At 71.0% G+C, this 12,251-nt stretch overlaps 9 non-coding genes across 9 annotated transcripts; all 9 read right to left on the bottom strand.

Annotated features, from left to right (window-relative positions):
• Window positions 1–1,031: 1,031 nt before the first annotated feature.
• On the bottom strand, window positions 1,032–1,150 carry LOC144261630 (5S ribosomal RNA). The gene has a single exon (XR_013345342.1). It is a non-coding gene; the product is annotated as a 5S ribosomal RNA (ribosomal RNA).
• A 1,184-nt stretch (window positions 1,151–2,334) lies between these two features.
• On the bottom strand, window positions 2,335–2,453 carry LOC144261770 (5S ribosomal RNA). The gene has a single exon (XR_013345462.1). It is a non-coding gene; the product is annotated as a 5S ribosomal RNA (ribosomal RNA).
• Window positions 2,454–3,637: 1,184 nt separating this feature from the next.
• Window positions 3,638–3,756, bottom strand: LOC144261763 (5S ribosomal RNA). The gene has a single exon (XR_013345455.1). It is a non-coding gene; the product is annotated as a 5S ribosomal RNA (ribosomal RNA).
• A 1,186-nt stretch (window positions 3,757–4,942) lies between these two features.
• Window positions 4,943–5,061, bottom strand: LOC144261762 (5S ribosomal RNA). The gene has a single exon (XR_013345454.1). It is a non-coding gene; the product is annotated as a 5S ribosomal RNA (ribosomal RNA).
• Window positions 5,062–6,245: 1,184 nt separating this feature from the next.
• LOC144261761 (5S ribosomal RNA) lies at window positions 6,246–6,364 on the bottom strand. The gene has a single exon (XR_013345453.1). It is a non-coding gene; the product is annotated as a 5S ribosomal RNA (ribosomal RNA).
• A 1,185-nt stretch (window positions 6,365–7,549) lies between these two features.
• LOC144261759 (5S ribosomal RNA) lies at window positions 7,550–7,668 on the bottom strand. Its single transcript, XR_013345451.1, has one exon. It is a non-coding gene; the product is annotated as a 5S ribosomal RNA (ribosomal RNA).
• A 1,184-nt stretch (window positions 7,669–8,852) lies between these two features.
• LOC144261640 (5S ribosomal RNA) lies at window positions 8,853–8,971 on the bottom strand. Its single transcript, XR_013345352.1, has one exon. It is a non-coding gene; the product is annotated as a 5S ribosomal RNA (ribosomal RNA).
• Window positions 8,972–10,158: 1,187 nt separating this feature from the next.
• Window positions 10,159–10,277, bottom strand: LOC144261769 (5S ribosomal RNA). Its single transcript, XR_013345461.1, has one exon. It is a non-coding gene; the product is annotated as a 5S ribosomal RNA (ribosomal RNA).
• Window positions 10,278–11,461: 1,184 nt separating this feature from the next.
• On the bottom strand, window positions 11,462–11,580 carry LOC144261639 (5S ribosomal RNA). The gene has a single exon (XR_013345351.1). It is a non-coding gene; the product is annotated as a 5S ribosomal RNA (ribosomal RNA).
• Between the last annotated feature and the right edge of the window lie 671 nt (window positions 11,581–12,251).

The raw sequence follows: 12,251 nt of genomic DNA, 5'->3' as shown, positions 1-12,251 counted from the left end.
CCCAGCCTCCACACACCCAGGCTCACGCCCCGCACCACCATCCGCAGCCCCCGACCCCCGGCCCGCGCGCACCGCGACGAAGCCTCCTCCCCACCCCCCACAAATACACCCCCGCTCCCCTCTCACCACGCACTCGCTCCTCAGATGACGCCCTCACAAACTGCACGCACACACCCCGACACAAAACCCCCAGGGGAAACGCACCGCCCTGGACGGGGCTGCCGCCCGCACGCCCGCTCCCGCGCCTCACCTGCACGCACCCCGCAGGGGCAGCTCCCGCACAGCCCGCCCGCCTTTCCTCACAGCTCACGGTCCTCGCCACAGCTCTCACGCCTCCCTGGGGACGCCCTCCCGCACTTGGCCTGCCTTTTGCTCGCTCCGGGAAACCCGGGACGCGCCCCCCGGGGGCCTCCCCCTGCCCCGTCTCCCGCTTCGCAAGGCCCCGGGGGAGGCAGGATGGGCCACCGCCGCCTCCTCAGGGAGACCAGCCCAGAGGCGACCAGCACCCACCTTTCCCACTTACCGGCCCCGAAGCCGAGGCAGGGACTGCTCCAGGCCCGCAGGCAGCCTTCCCGGCCAAAAGGCCAGCGGCTGCCTCCCTCCCCTCACTTTCAAAGGGCCAGCTGCCAAGGAGGCAGGCTGGCAAAGGGCTTCCCTCAACCAGCCACCCCAAAGGCCCGGGCTGCGCCGCACGGCAAGGCTTCTGGCTTTCCTTTCTCCCAGCCTCCAGCGGCGGAGCTGAAGCGGCGGGCAGGGAGCGCGAGGGCAGACAGGCCTTGGGGCGCCTGCCGCCGCTTCGGCCAGCTGGCCTCCCACACCTGCTGCCAAGGGGGCAAGAGCGCCGGCTGGTAAGAAAAACAAAGACGCCACGGGGCCGGGCGCCCGAAGCCCTCGCCCTGGGCTGCGGCGGGCGAGGTGGCTACGGCCTGCGAGACCTTTGCGGAAGCAAGCGAGGACCAGGCGGCAAAAGCCTGTGCCGGAGGGAGACCTGCAGCCGGGCAGCGGCAGGGAGCGTGGCGAGGGCCGGCAAAAGCCTACAGCACCCAGTATTCCCAAGAGGTCTCCCATCCAAGTACTAACCAGGCCCGACCCTGCTTAGCTTCCGAGATCAGACGAGATCAGGCGTGTTCAGGGTGGTATGGCCGTAGACGCTGCTGCCTGCCGCTTTGCCTGCCTTTAAGCGAGCCCACAGACACCGCCCTGCCTGCTCCACGCCGCCCCCCCCCCGCCCCCACACCGGCTCCGCAACGCGCTCACGCACGCGCACACGCACGCACGCACGCACGCACCACCGGCCTCGCACCCCAGCCTCTACACACCCAGGCTCACGCCCCGCACCACCATCCGCAGCCCCCGACCCCCGGCCCGCGCGCACCGCGACGAAGCCTCCTCCCCACCCCCCACAAATACACCCCCGCTCCCCTCTCACCACGCACTCGCTCCTCAGATGACGCCCTCACAAACTGCACGCACACACCCCGACACAAAACCCCCAGGGGAAACGCACCGCCCAGGACGGGGCTGCCGCCCGCACGCCCGCTCCCGCGCCTCACCTGCACGCACCCCGCAGGGGCAGCTCCCGCACAGCCCGCCCGCCTTTCCTCACAGCTCACGGTCCTCGCCACAGCTCTCACGCCTCCCTGGGGACGCCCTCCCGCACTTGGCCTGCCTTTTGCTCGCTCCGGGAAACCCGGGACGCGCCCCCCGGGGGCCTCCCCCTGCCCCGTCTCCCGCTTCGCAAGGCCCCGGGGGAGGCAGGATGGGCCACCGCCGCCTCCTCAGGGAGACCAGCCCAGAGGCGACCAGCACCCACCTTTCCCACTTACCGGCCCCGAAGCCGAGGCAGGGACTGCTCCAGGCCCGCAGGCAGCCTTCCCGGCCAAAAGGCCAGCGGCTGCCTCCCTCGCCTCACTTTCAAAGGGCCAGCTGCCAAGGAGGCAGGCTGGCAAAGGGCTTCCCTCAACCAGCCACCCCAAAGGCCCGGGCTGCGCCGCACGGCAAGGCTTCTGGCTTTCCTTTCTCCCAGCCTCCAGCGGCGGAGCTGAAGCGGCGGGCAGGGAGCGCGAGGGCAGACAGGCCTTGGGGCGCCTGCCGCCGCTTCGGCCAGCTGGCCTCCCACACCTGCTGCCAAGGGGGCAAGAGCGCCGGCTGGTAAGAAAAACAAAGACGCCACGGGGCCGGGCGCCCGAAGCCCTCGCCCTGGGCTGCGGCGGGCGAGGTGGCTACGGCCTGCGAGACCTTTGCGGAAGCAAGCGAGGACCAGGCGGCAAAAGCCTGTGCCGGAGGGAGACCTGCAGCCGGGCAGCGGCAGGGAGCGTGGCGAGGGCCGGCAAAAGCCTACAGCACCCAGTATTCCCAGGAGGTCTCCCATCCAAGTACTAACCAGGCCCGACCCTGCTTAGCTTCCGAGATCAGACGAGATCGGGCGTGTTCAGGGTGGTATGGCCGTAGATGCTGCTGCCTGCCGCTTTGCCTGCCTTTAAGCGAGCCCACAGACACCGCCCTGCCTGCTCCACGCCGCCCCCCCCCCGCCCCCACACCGGCTCCGCAACGCGCTCACGCACGCGCACACGCACGCACGCACGCACGCACCACCGGCCTCGCACCCCAGCCTCTACACACCCAGGCTCACGCCCCGCACCACCATCCGCAGCCCCCGACCCCCGGCCCGCGCGCACCGCGACGAAGCCTCCTCCCCACCCCCCACAAATACACCCCCGCTCCCCTCTCACCACGCACTCGCTCCTCAGATGACGCCCTCACAAACTGCACGCACACACCCCGACACAAAACCCCCAGGGGAAACGCACCGCCCTGGACGGGGCTGCCGCCCGCACGCCCGCTCCCGCGCCTCACCTGCACGCACCCCGCAGGGGCAGCTCCCGCACAGCCCGCCCGCCTTTCCTCACAGCTCACGGTCCTCGCCACAGCTCTCACGCCTCCCTGGGGACGCCCTCCCGCACTTGGCCTGCCTTTTGCTCGCTCCGGGAAACCCGGGACGCGCCCCCCGGGGGCCTCCCCCTGCCCCGTCTCCCGCTTCGCAAGGCCCCGGGGGAGGCAGGATGGGCCACCGCCGCCTCCTCAGGGAGACCAGCCCAGAGGCGACCAGCACCCACCTTTCCCACTTACCGGCCCCGAAGCCGAGGCAGGGACTGCTCCAGGCCCGCAGGCAGCCTTCCCGGCCAAAAGGCCAGCGGCTGCCTCCCTCGCCTCACTTTCAAAGGGCCAGCTGCCAAGGAGGCAGGCTGGCAAAGGGCTTCCCTCAACCAGCCACCCCAAAGGCCCGGGCTGCGCCGCACGGCAAGGCTTCTGGCTTTCCTTTCTCCCAGCCTCCAGCGGCGGAGCTGAAGCGGCGGGCAGGGAGCGCGAGGGCAGACAGGCCTTGGGGCGCCTGCCGCCGCTTCGGCCAGCTGGCCTCCCACACCTGCTGCCAAGGGGGCAAGAGCGCCGGCTGGTAAGAAAAACAAAGACGCCACGGGGCCGGGCGCCCGAAGCCCTCGCCCTGGGCTGCGGCGGGCGAGGTGGCTACGGCCTGCGAGACCTTTGCGGAAGCAAGCGAGGACCAGGCGGCAAAAGCCTGTGCCGGAGGGAGACCTGCAGCCGGGCAGCGGCAGGGAGCGTGGCGAGGGCCGGCAAAAGCCTACAGCACCCAGTATTCCCAGGAGGTCTCCCATCCAAGTACTAACCAGGCCCGACCCTGCTTAGCTTCCGAGATCAGACGAGATCGGGCGTGTTCAGGGTGGTATGGCCGTAGACGCTGCTGCCTGCCGCTTTGCCTGCCTTTAAGCGAGCCCACAGACACCGCCCTGCCTGCACCACGCCGCCCCCCCCCCCCGCCCCCACACCGGCTCCGCAACGCGCTCACGCACGCGCACACGCACGCACGCACGCACGCACCACCGGCCTCGCACCCCAGCCTCCACACACCCAGGCTCACGCCCCGCACCACCATCCGCAGCCCCCGACCCCCGGCCCGCGCGCACCGCGACGAAGCCTCCTCCCCACCCCCCACAAATACACCCCCGCTCCCCTCTCACCACGCACTCGCTCCTCAGATGACGCCCTCACAAACTGCACGCACACACCCCGACACAAAACCCCCAGGGGAAACGCACCGCCCAGGACGGGGCTGCCGCCCGCACGCCCGCTCCCGCGCCTCACCTGCACGCACCCCGCAGGGGCAGCTCCCGCACAGCCCGCCCGCCTTTCCTCACAGCTCACGGTCCTCGCCACAGCTCTCACGCCTCCCTGGGGACGCCCTCCCGCACTTGGCCTGCCTTTTGCTCGCTCCGGGAAACCCGGGACGCGCCCCCCGGGGGCCTCCCCCTGCCCCGTCTCCCGCTTCGCAAGGCCCCGGGGGAGGCAGGATGGGCCACCGCCGCCTCCTCAGGGAGACCAGCCCAGAGGCGACCAGCACCCACCTTTCCCACTTACCGGCCCCGAAGCCGAGGCAGGGACTGCTCCAGGCCCGCAGGCAGCCTTCCCGGCCAAAAGGCCAGCGGCTGCCTCCCTCCCCTCACTTTCAAAGGGCCAGCTGCCAAGGAGGCAGGCTGGCAAAGGGCTTCCCTCAACCAGCCACCCCAAAGGCCCGGGCTGCGCCGCACGGCAAGGCTTCTGGCTTTCCTTTCTCCCAGCCTCCAGCGGCGGAGCTGAAGCGGCGGGCAGGGAGCGCGAGGGCAGACAGGCCTTGGGGCGCCTGCCGCCGCTTCGGCCAGCTGGCCTCCCACACCTGCTGCCAAGGGGGCAAGAGCGCCGGCTGGTAAGAAAAACAAAGACGCCACGGGGCCGGGCGCCCGAAGCCCTCGCCCTGGGCTGCGGCGGGCGAGGTGGCTACGGCCTGCGAGACCTTTGCGGAAGCAAGCGAGGACCAGGCGGCAAAAGCCTGTGCCGGAGGGAGACCTGCAGCCGGGCAGCGGCAGGGAGCGTGGCGAGGGCCGGCAAAAGCCTACAGCACCCAGTATTCCCAGGAGGTCTCCCATCCAAGTACTAACCAGGCCCGACCCTGCTTAGCTTCCGAGATCAGACGAGATCGGGCGTGTTCAGGGTGGTATGGCCGTAGACGCTGCTGCCTGCCGCTTTGCCTGCCTTTAAGCGAGCCCACAGACACCGCCCTGCCTGCTCCACGCCGCCCCCCCCCCGCCCCCACACCGGCTCCGCAACGCGCTCACGCACGCGCACACGCACGCACGCACGCACGCACCACCGGCCTCGCACCCCAGCCTCTACACACCCAGGCTCACGCCCCGCACCACCATCCGCAGCCCCCGACCCCCGGCCCGCGCGCACCGCGACGAAGCCTCCTCCCCACCCCCCACAAATACACCCCCGCTCCCCTCTCACCACGCACTCGCTCCTCAGATGACGCCCTCACAAACTGCACGCACACACCCCGACACAAAACCCCCAGGGGAAACGCACCGCCCAGGACGGGGCTGCCGCCCGCACGCCCGCTCCCGCGCCTCACCTGCACGCACCCCGCAGGGGCAGCTCCCGCACAGCCCGCCCGCCTTTCCTCACAGCTCACGGTCCTCGCCACAGCTCTCACGCCTCCCTGGGGACGCCCTCCCGCACTTGGCCTGCCTTTTGCTCGCTCCGGGAAACCCGGGACGCGCCCCCCGGGGGCCTCCCCCTGCCCCGTCTCCCGCTTCGCAAGGCCCCGGGGGAGGCAGGATGGGCCACCGCCGCCTCCTCAGGGAGACCAGCCCAGAGGCGACCAGCACCCACCTTTCCCACTTACCGGCCCCGAAGCCGAGGCAGGGACTGCTCCAGGCCCGCAGGCAGCCTTCCCGGCCAAAAGGCCAGCGGCTGCCTCCCTCGCCTCACTTTCAAAGGGCCAGCTGCCAAGGAGGCAGGCTGGCAAAGGGCTTCCCTCAACCAGCCACCCCAAAGGCCCGGGCTGCGCCGCACGGCAAGGCTTCTGGCTTTCCTTTCTCCCAGCCTCCAGCGGCGGAGCTGAAGCGGCGGGCAGGGAGCGCGAGGGCAGACAGGCCTTGGGGCGCCTGCCGCCGCTTCGGCCAGCTGGCCTCCCACACCTGCTGCCAAGGGGGCAAGAGCGCCGGCTGGTAAGAAAAACAAAGACGCCACGGGGCCGGGCGCCCGAAGCCCTCGCCCTGGGCTGCGGCGGGCGAGGTGGCTACGGCCTGCGAGACCTTTGCGGAAGCAAGCGAGGACCAGGCGGCAAAAGCCTGTGCCGGAGGGAGACCTGCAGCCGGGCAGCGGCAGGGAGCGTGGCGAGGGCCGGCAAAAGCCTACAGCACCCAGTATTCCCAGGAGGTCTCCCATCCAAGTACTAACCAGGCCCGACCCTGCTTAGCTTCCGAGATCAGACGAGATCGGGCGTGTTCAGGGTGGTATGGCCGTAGACGCTGCTGCCTGCCGCTTTGCCTGCCTTTAAGCGAGCCCACAGACACCGCCCTGCCTGCACCACGCCGCCCCCCCCCCCGCCCCCACACCGGCTCCGCAACGCGCTCACGCACGCGCACACGCACGCACGCACGCACGCACCACCGGCCTCGCACCCCAGCCTCCACACACCCAGGCTCACGCCCCGCACCACCATCCGCAGCCCCCGACCCCCGGCCCGCGCGCACCGCGACGAAGCCTCCTCCCCACCCCCCACAAATACACCCCCGCTCCCCTCTCACCACGCACTCGCTCCTCAGATGACGCCCTCACAAACTGCACGCACACACCCCGACACAAAACCCCCAGGGGAAACGCACCGCCCAGGACGGGGCTGCCGCCCGCACGCCCGCTCCCGCGCCTCACCTGCACGCACCCCGCAGGGGCAGCTCCCGCACAGCCCGCCCGCCTTTCCTCACAGCTCACGGTCCTCGCCACAGCTCTCACGCCTCCCTGGGGACGCCCTCCCGCACTTGGCCTGCCTTTTGCTCGCTCCGGGAAACCCGGGACGCGCCCCCCGGGGGCCTCCCCCTGCCCCGTCTCCCGCTTCGCAAGGCCCCGGGGGAGGCAGGATGGGCCACCGCCGCCTCCTCAGGGAGACCAGCCCAGAGGCGACCAGCACCCACCTTTCCCACTTACCGGCCCCGAAGCCGAGGCAGGGACTGCTCCAGGCCCGCAGGCAGCCTTCCCGGCCAAAAGGCCAGCGGCTGCCTCCCTCCCCTCACTTTCAAAGGGCCAGCTGCCAAGGAGGCAGGCTGGCAAAGGGCTTCCCTCAACCAGCCACCCCAAAGGCCCGGGCTGCGCCGCACGGCAAGGCTTCTGGCTTTCCTTTCTCCCAGCCTCCAGCGGCGGAGCTGAAGCGGCGGGCAGGGAGCGCGAGGGCAGACAGGCCTTGGGGCGCCTGCCGCCGCTTCGGCCAGCTGGCCTCCCACACCTGCTGCCAAGGGGGCAAGAGCGCCGGCTGGTAAGAAAAACAAAGACGCCACGGGGCCGGGCGCCCGAAGCCCTCGCCCTGGGCTGCGGCGGGCGAGGTGGCTACGGCCTGCGAGACCTTTGCGGAAGCAAGCGAGGACCAGGCGGCAAAAGCCTGTGCCGGAGGGAGACCTGCAGCCGGGCAGCGGCAGGGAGCGTGGCGAGGGCCGGCAAAAGCCTACAGCACCCAGTATTCCCAGGAGGTCTCCCATCCAAGTACTAACCAGGCCCGACCCTGCTTAGCTTCCGAGATCAGACGAGATCGGGCGTGTTCAGGGTGGTATGGCCGTAGACGCTGCTGCCTGCCGCTTTGCCTGCCTTTAAGCGAGCCCACAGACACCGCCCTGCCTGCTCCACGCCGCCCCCCCCCCGCCCCCACACCGGCTCCGCAACGCGCTCACGCACGCGCACACGCACGCACGCACGCACGCACCACCGGCCTCGCACCCCAGCCTCTACACACCCAGGCTCACGCCCCGCACCACCATCCGCAGCCCCCGACCCCCGGCCCGCGCGCACCGCGACGAAGCCTCCTCCCCACCCCCCACAAATACACCCCCGCTCCCCTCTCACCACGCACTCGCTCCTCAGATGACGCCCTCACAAACTGCACGCACACACCCCGACACAAAACCCCCAGGGGAAACGCACCGCCCAGGACGGGGCTGCCGCCCGCACGCCCGCTCCCGCGCCTCACCTGCACGCACCCCGCAGGGGCAGCTCCCGCACAGCCCGCCCGCCTTTCCTCACAGCTCACGGTCCTCGCCACAGCTCTCACGCCTCCCTGGGGACGCCCTCCCGCACTTGGCCTGCCTTTTGCTCGCTCCGGGAAACCCGGGACGCGCCCCCCGGGGGCCTCCCCCTGCCCCGTCTCCCGCTTCGCAAGGCCCCGGGGGAGGCAGGATGGGCCACCGCCGCCTCCTCAGGGAGACCAGCCCAGAGGCGACCAGCACCCACCTTTCCCACTTACCGGCCCCGAAGCCGAGGCAGGGACTGCTCCAGGCCCGCAGGCAGCCTTCCCGGCCAAAAGGCCAGCGGCTGCCTCCCTCGCCTCACTTTCAAAGGGCCAGCTGCCAAGGAGGCAGGCTGGCAAAGGGCTTCCCTCAACCAGCCACCCCAAAGGCCCGGGCTGCGCCGCACGGCAAGGCTTCTGGCTTTCCTTTCTCCCAGCCTCCAGCGGCGGAGCTGAAGCGGCGGGCAGGGAGCGCGAGGGCAGACAGGCCTTGGGGCGCCTGCCGCCGCTTCGGCCAGCTGGCCTCCCACACCTGCTGCCAAGGGGGCAAGAGCGCCGGCTGGTAAGAAAAACAAAGACGCCACGGGGCCGGGCGCCCGAAGCCCTCGCCCTGGGCTGCGGCGGGCGAGGTGGCTACGGCCTGCGAGACCTTTGCGGAAGCAAGCGAGGACCAGGCGGCAAAAGCCTGTGCCGGAGGGAGACCTGCAGCCGGGCAGCGGCAGGGAGCGTGGCGAGGGCCGGCAAAAGCCTACAGCACCCAGTATTCCCAGGAGGTCTCCCATCCAAGTACTAACCAGGCCCGACCCTGCTTAGCTTCTGAGATCAGACGAGATCGGGCGTGTTCAGGGTGGTATGGCCGTAGACGCTGCTGCCTGCCGCTTTGCCTGCCTTTAAGCGAGCCCACAGACACCGCCCTGCCTGCTCCACGCCGTCCCCCCCCCCCCGCCCCCACACCGGCTCCGCAACGCGCTCACGCACGCGCACACGCACGCACGCACGCACGCACCACCGGCCTCGCACCCCAGCCTCCACACACCCAGGCTCACGCCCCGCACCACCATCCGCAGCCCCCGACCCCCGGCCCGCGCGCACCGCGACGAAGCCTCCTCCCCACCCCCCACAAATACACCCCCGCTCCCCTCTCACCACGCACTCGCTCCTCAGATGACGCCCTCACAAACTGCACGCACACACCCCGACACAAAACCCCCAGGGGAAACGCACCGCCCTGGACGGGGCTGCCGCCCGCACGCCCGCTCCCGCGCCTCACCTGCACGCACCCCGCAGGGGCAGCTCCCGCACAGCCCGCCCGCCTTTCCTCACAGCTCACGGTCCTCGCCACAGCTCTCACGCCTCCCTGGGGACGCCCTCCCGCACTTGGCCTGCCTTTTGCTCGCTCCGGGAAACCCGGGACGCGCCCCCCGGGGGCCTCCCCCTGCCCCGTCTCCCGCTTCGCAAGGCCCCGGGGGAGGCAGGATGGGCCACCGCCGCCTCCTCAGGGAGACCAGCCCAGAGGCGACCAGCACCCACCTTTCCCACTTACCGGCCCCGAAGCCGAGGCAGGGACTGCTCCAGGCCCGCAGGCAGCCTTCCCGGCCAAAAGGCCAGCGGCTGCCTCCCTCGCCTCACTTTCAAAGGGCCAGCTGCCAAGGAGGCAGGCTGGCAAAGGGCTTCCCTCAACCAGCCACCCCAAAGGCCCGGGCTGCGCCGCACGGCAAGGCTTCTGGCTTTCCTTTCTCCCAGCCTCCAGCGGCGGAGCTGAAGCGGCGGGCAGGGAGCGCGAGGGCAGACAGGCCTTGGGGCGCCTGCCGCCGCTTCGGCCAGCTGGCCTCCCACACCTGCTGCCAAGGGGGCAAGAGCGCCGGCTGGTAAGAAAAACAAAGACGCCACGGGGCCGGGCGCCCGAAGCCCTCGCCCTGGGCTGCGGCGGGCGAGGTGGCTACGGCCTGCGAGACCTTTGCGGAAGCAAGCGAGGACCAGGCGGCAAAAGCCTGTGCCGGAGGGAGACCTGCAGCCGGGCAGCGGCAGGGAGCGTGGCGAGGGCCGGCAAAAGCCTACAGCACCCAGTATTCCCAGGAGGTCTCCCATCCAAGTACTAACCAGGCCCGACCCTGCTTAGCTTCCGAGATCAGACGAGATCGGGCGTGTTCAGGGTGGTATGGCCGTAGATGCTGCTGCCTGCCGCTTTGCCTGCCTTTAAGCGAGCCCACAGACACCGCCCTGCCTGCTCCACGCCGCCCCCCCCCCGCCCCCACACCGGCTCCGCAACGCGCTCACGCACGCGCACACGCACGCACGCACGCACGCACCACCGGCCTCGCACCCCAGCCTCTACACACCCAGGCTCACGCCCCGCACCACCATCCGCAGCCCCCGACCCCCGGCCCGCGCGCACCGCGACGAAGCCTCCTCCCCACCCCCCACAAATACACCCCCGCTCCCCTCTCACCACGCACTCGCTCCTCAGATGACGCCCTCACAAACTGCACGCACACACCCCGACACAAAACCCCCAGGGGAAACGCACCGCCCAGGACGGGGCTGCCGCCCGCACGCACGCTCCCGCGCCTCACCTGCACGCACCCCGCAGGGGCAGCTCCCGCACAGCCCGCCCGCCTTTCCTCACAGCTCACGGTCCTCGCCACAGCTCTCACGCCTCCCTGGGGACGCCCTCCCGCACTTGGCCTGCCTTTTGCTCGCTCCGGGAAACCCGGGACGCGCCCCCCGGGGGCCTCCCCCTGCCCCGTCTCCCGCTTCGCAAGGCCCCGGGGGAGGCAGGATGGGCCACCGCCGCCTCCTCAGGGAGACCAGCCCAGAGGCGACCAGCACCCACCTTTCCCACTTACCGGCCCCGAAGCCGAGGCAGGGACTGCTCCAGGCCCGCAGGCAGCCTTCCCGGCCAAAAGGCCAGCGGCTGCCTCCCTCCCCTCACTTTCAAAGGGCCAGCTGCCAAGGAGGCAGGCTGGCAAAGGGCTTCCCTCAACCAGCCACCCCAAAGGCCCGGGCTGCGCCGCACGGCAAGGCTTCTGGCTTTCCTTTCTCCCAGCCTCCAGCGGCGGAGCTGAAGCGGCGGGCAGGGAGCGCGAGGGCAGACAGGCCTTGGGGCGCCTGCCGCCGCTTCGGCCAGCTGGCCTCCCACACCTGCTGCCAAGGGGGCAAGAGCGCCGGCTGGTAAGAAAAACAAAGACGCCACGGGGCCGGGCGCCCGAAGCCCTCGCCCTGGGCTGCGGCGGGCGAGGTGGCTACGGCCTGCGAGACCTTTGCGGAAGCAAGCGAGGACCAGGCGGCAAAAGCCTGTGCCGGAGGGAGACCTGCAGCCGGGCAGCGGCAGGGAGCGTGGCGAGGGCCGGCAAAAGCCTACAGCACCCAGTATTCCCAGGAGGTCTCCCATCCAAGTACTAACCAGGCCCGACCCTGCTTAGCTTCTGAGATCAGACGAGATCGGGCGTGTTCAGGGTGGTATGGCCGTAGACGCTGCTGCCTGCCGCTTTGCCTGCCTTTAAGCGAGCCCACAGACACCGCCCTGCCTGCTCCACGCCGCCCCCCCCCCCGCCCCCACACCGGCTCCGCAACGCGCTCACGCACGCGCACACGCACGCACGCACGCACGCACCACCGGCCTCGCACCCCAGCCTCCACACACCCAGGCTCACGCCCCGCACCACCATCCGCAGCCCCCGACCCCCGGCCCGCGCGCACCGCGACGAAGCCTCCTCCCCACCCCCCACAAATACACCCCCGCTCCCCTCTCACCACGCACTCGCTCCTCAGATGACGCCCTCACAAACTGCACGCACACACCCCGACACAAAACCCCCAGGGGAAACGCACCGCCCTGGACGGGGCTGCCGCCCGCACGCCCGCTCCCGCGCCTCACCTGCACGCACCCCGCAGGGGCAGCTCCCGCACAGCCCGCCCGCCTTTCCTCACAGCTCACGGTCCTCGCCACAGCTCTCACGCCTCCCTGGGGACGCCCTCCCGCACTTGGCCTGCCTTTTGCTCGCTCCGGGAAACCCGGGACGCGCCCCCCGGGGGCCTCCCCCTGCCCCGTCTCCCGCTTCGCAAGGCCCCGGGGGAGGCAGGATGGGCCACCGCCGCCTCCTCAGGGAGACCAGCCCAGAGGCGACCAGCACCCACCTTTCCC

This window comes from Eretmochelys imbricata, chromosome 2 (assembly GCF_965152235.1).
Source record: "Eretmochelys imbricata isolate rEreImb1 chromosome 2, rEreImb1.hap1, whole genome shotgun sequence".
Classification (NCBI taxonomy): domain Eukaryota; kingdom Metazoa; phylum Chordata; order Testudines; family Cheloniidae; genus Eretmochelys; species Eretmochelys imbricata.
This window is presented reverse-complemented; position numbering and strand designations above follow the sequence as displayed.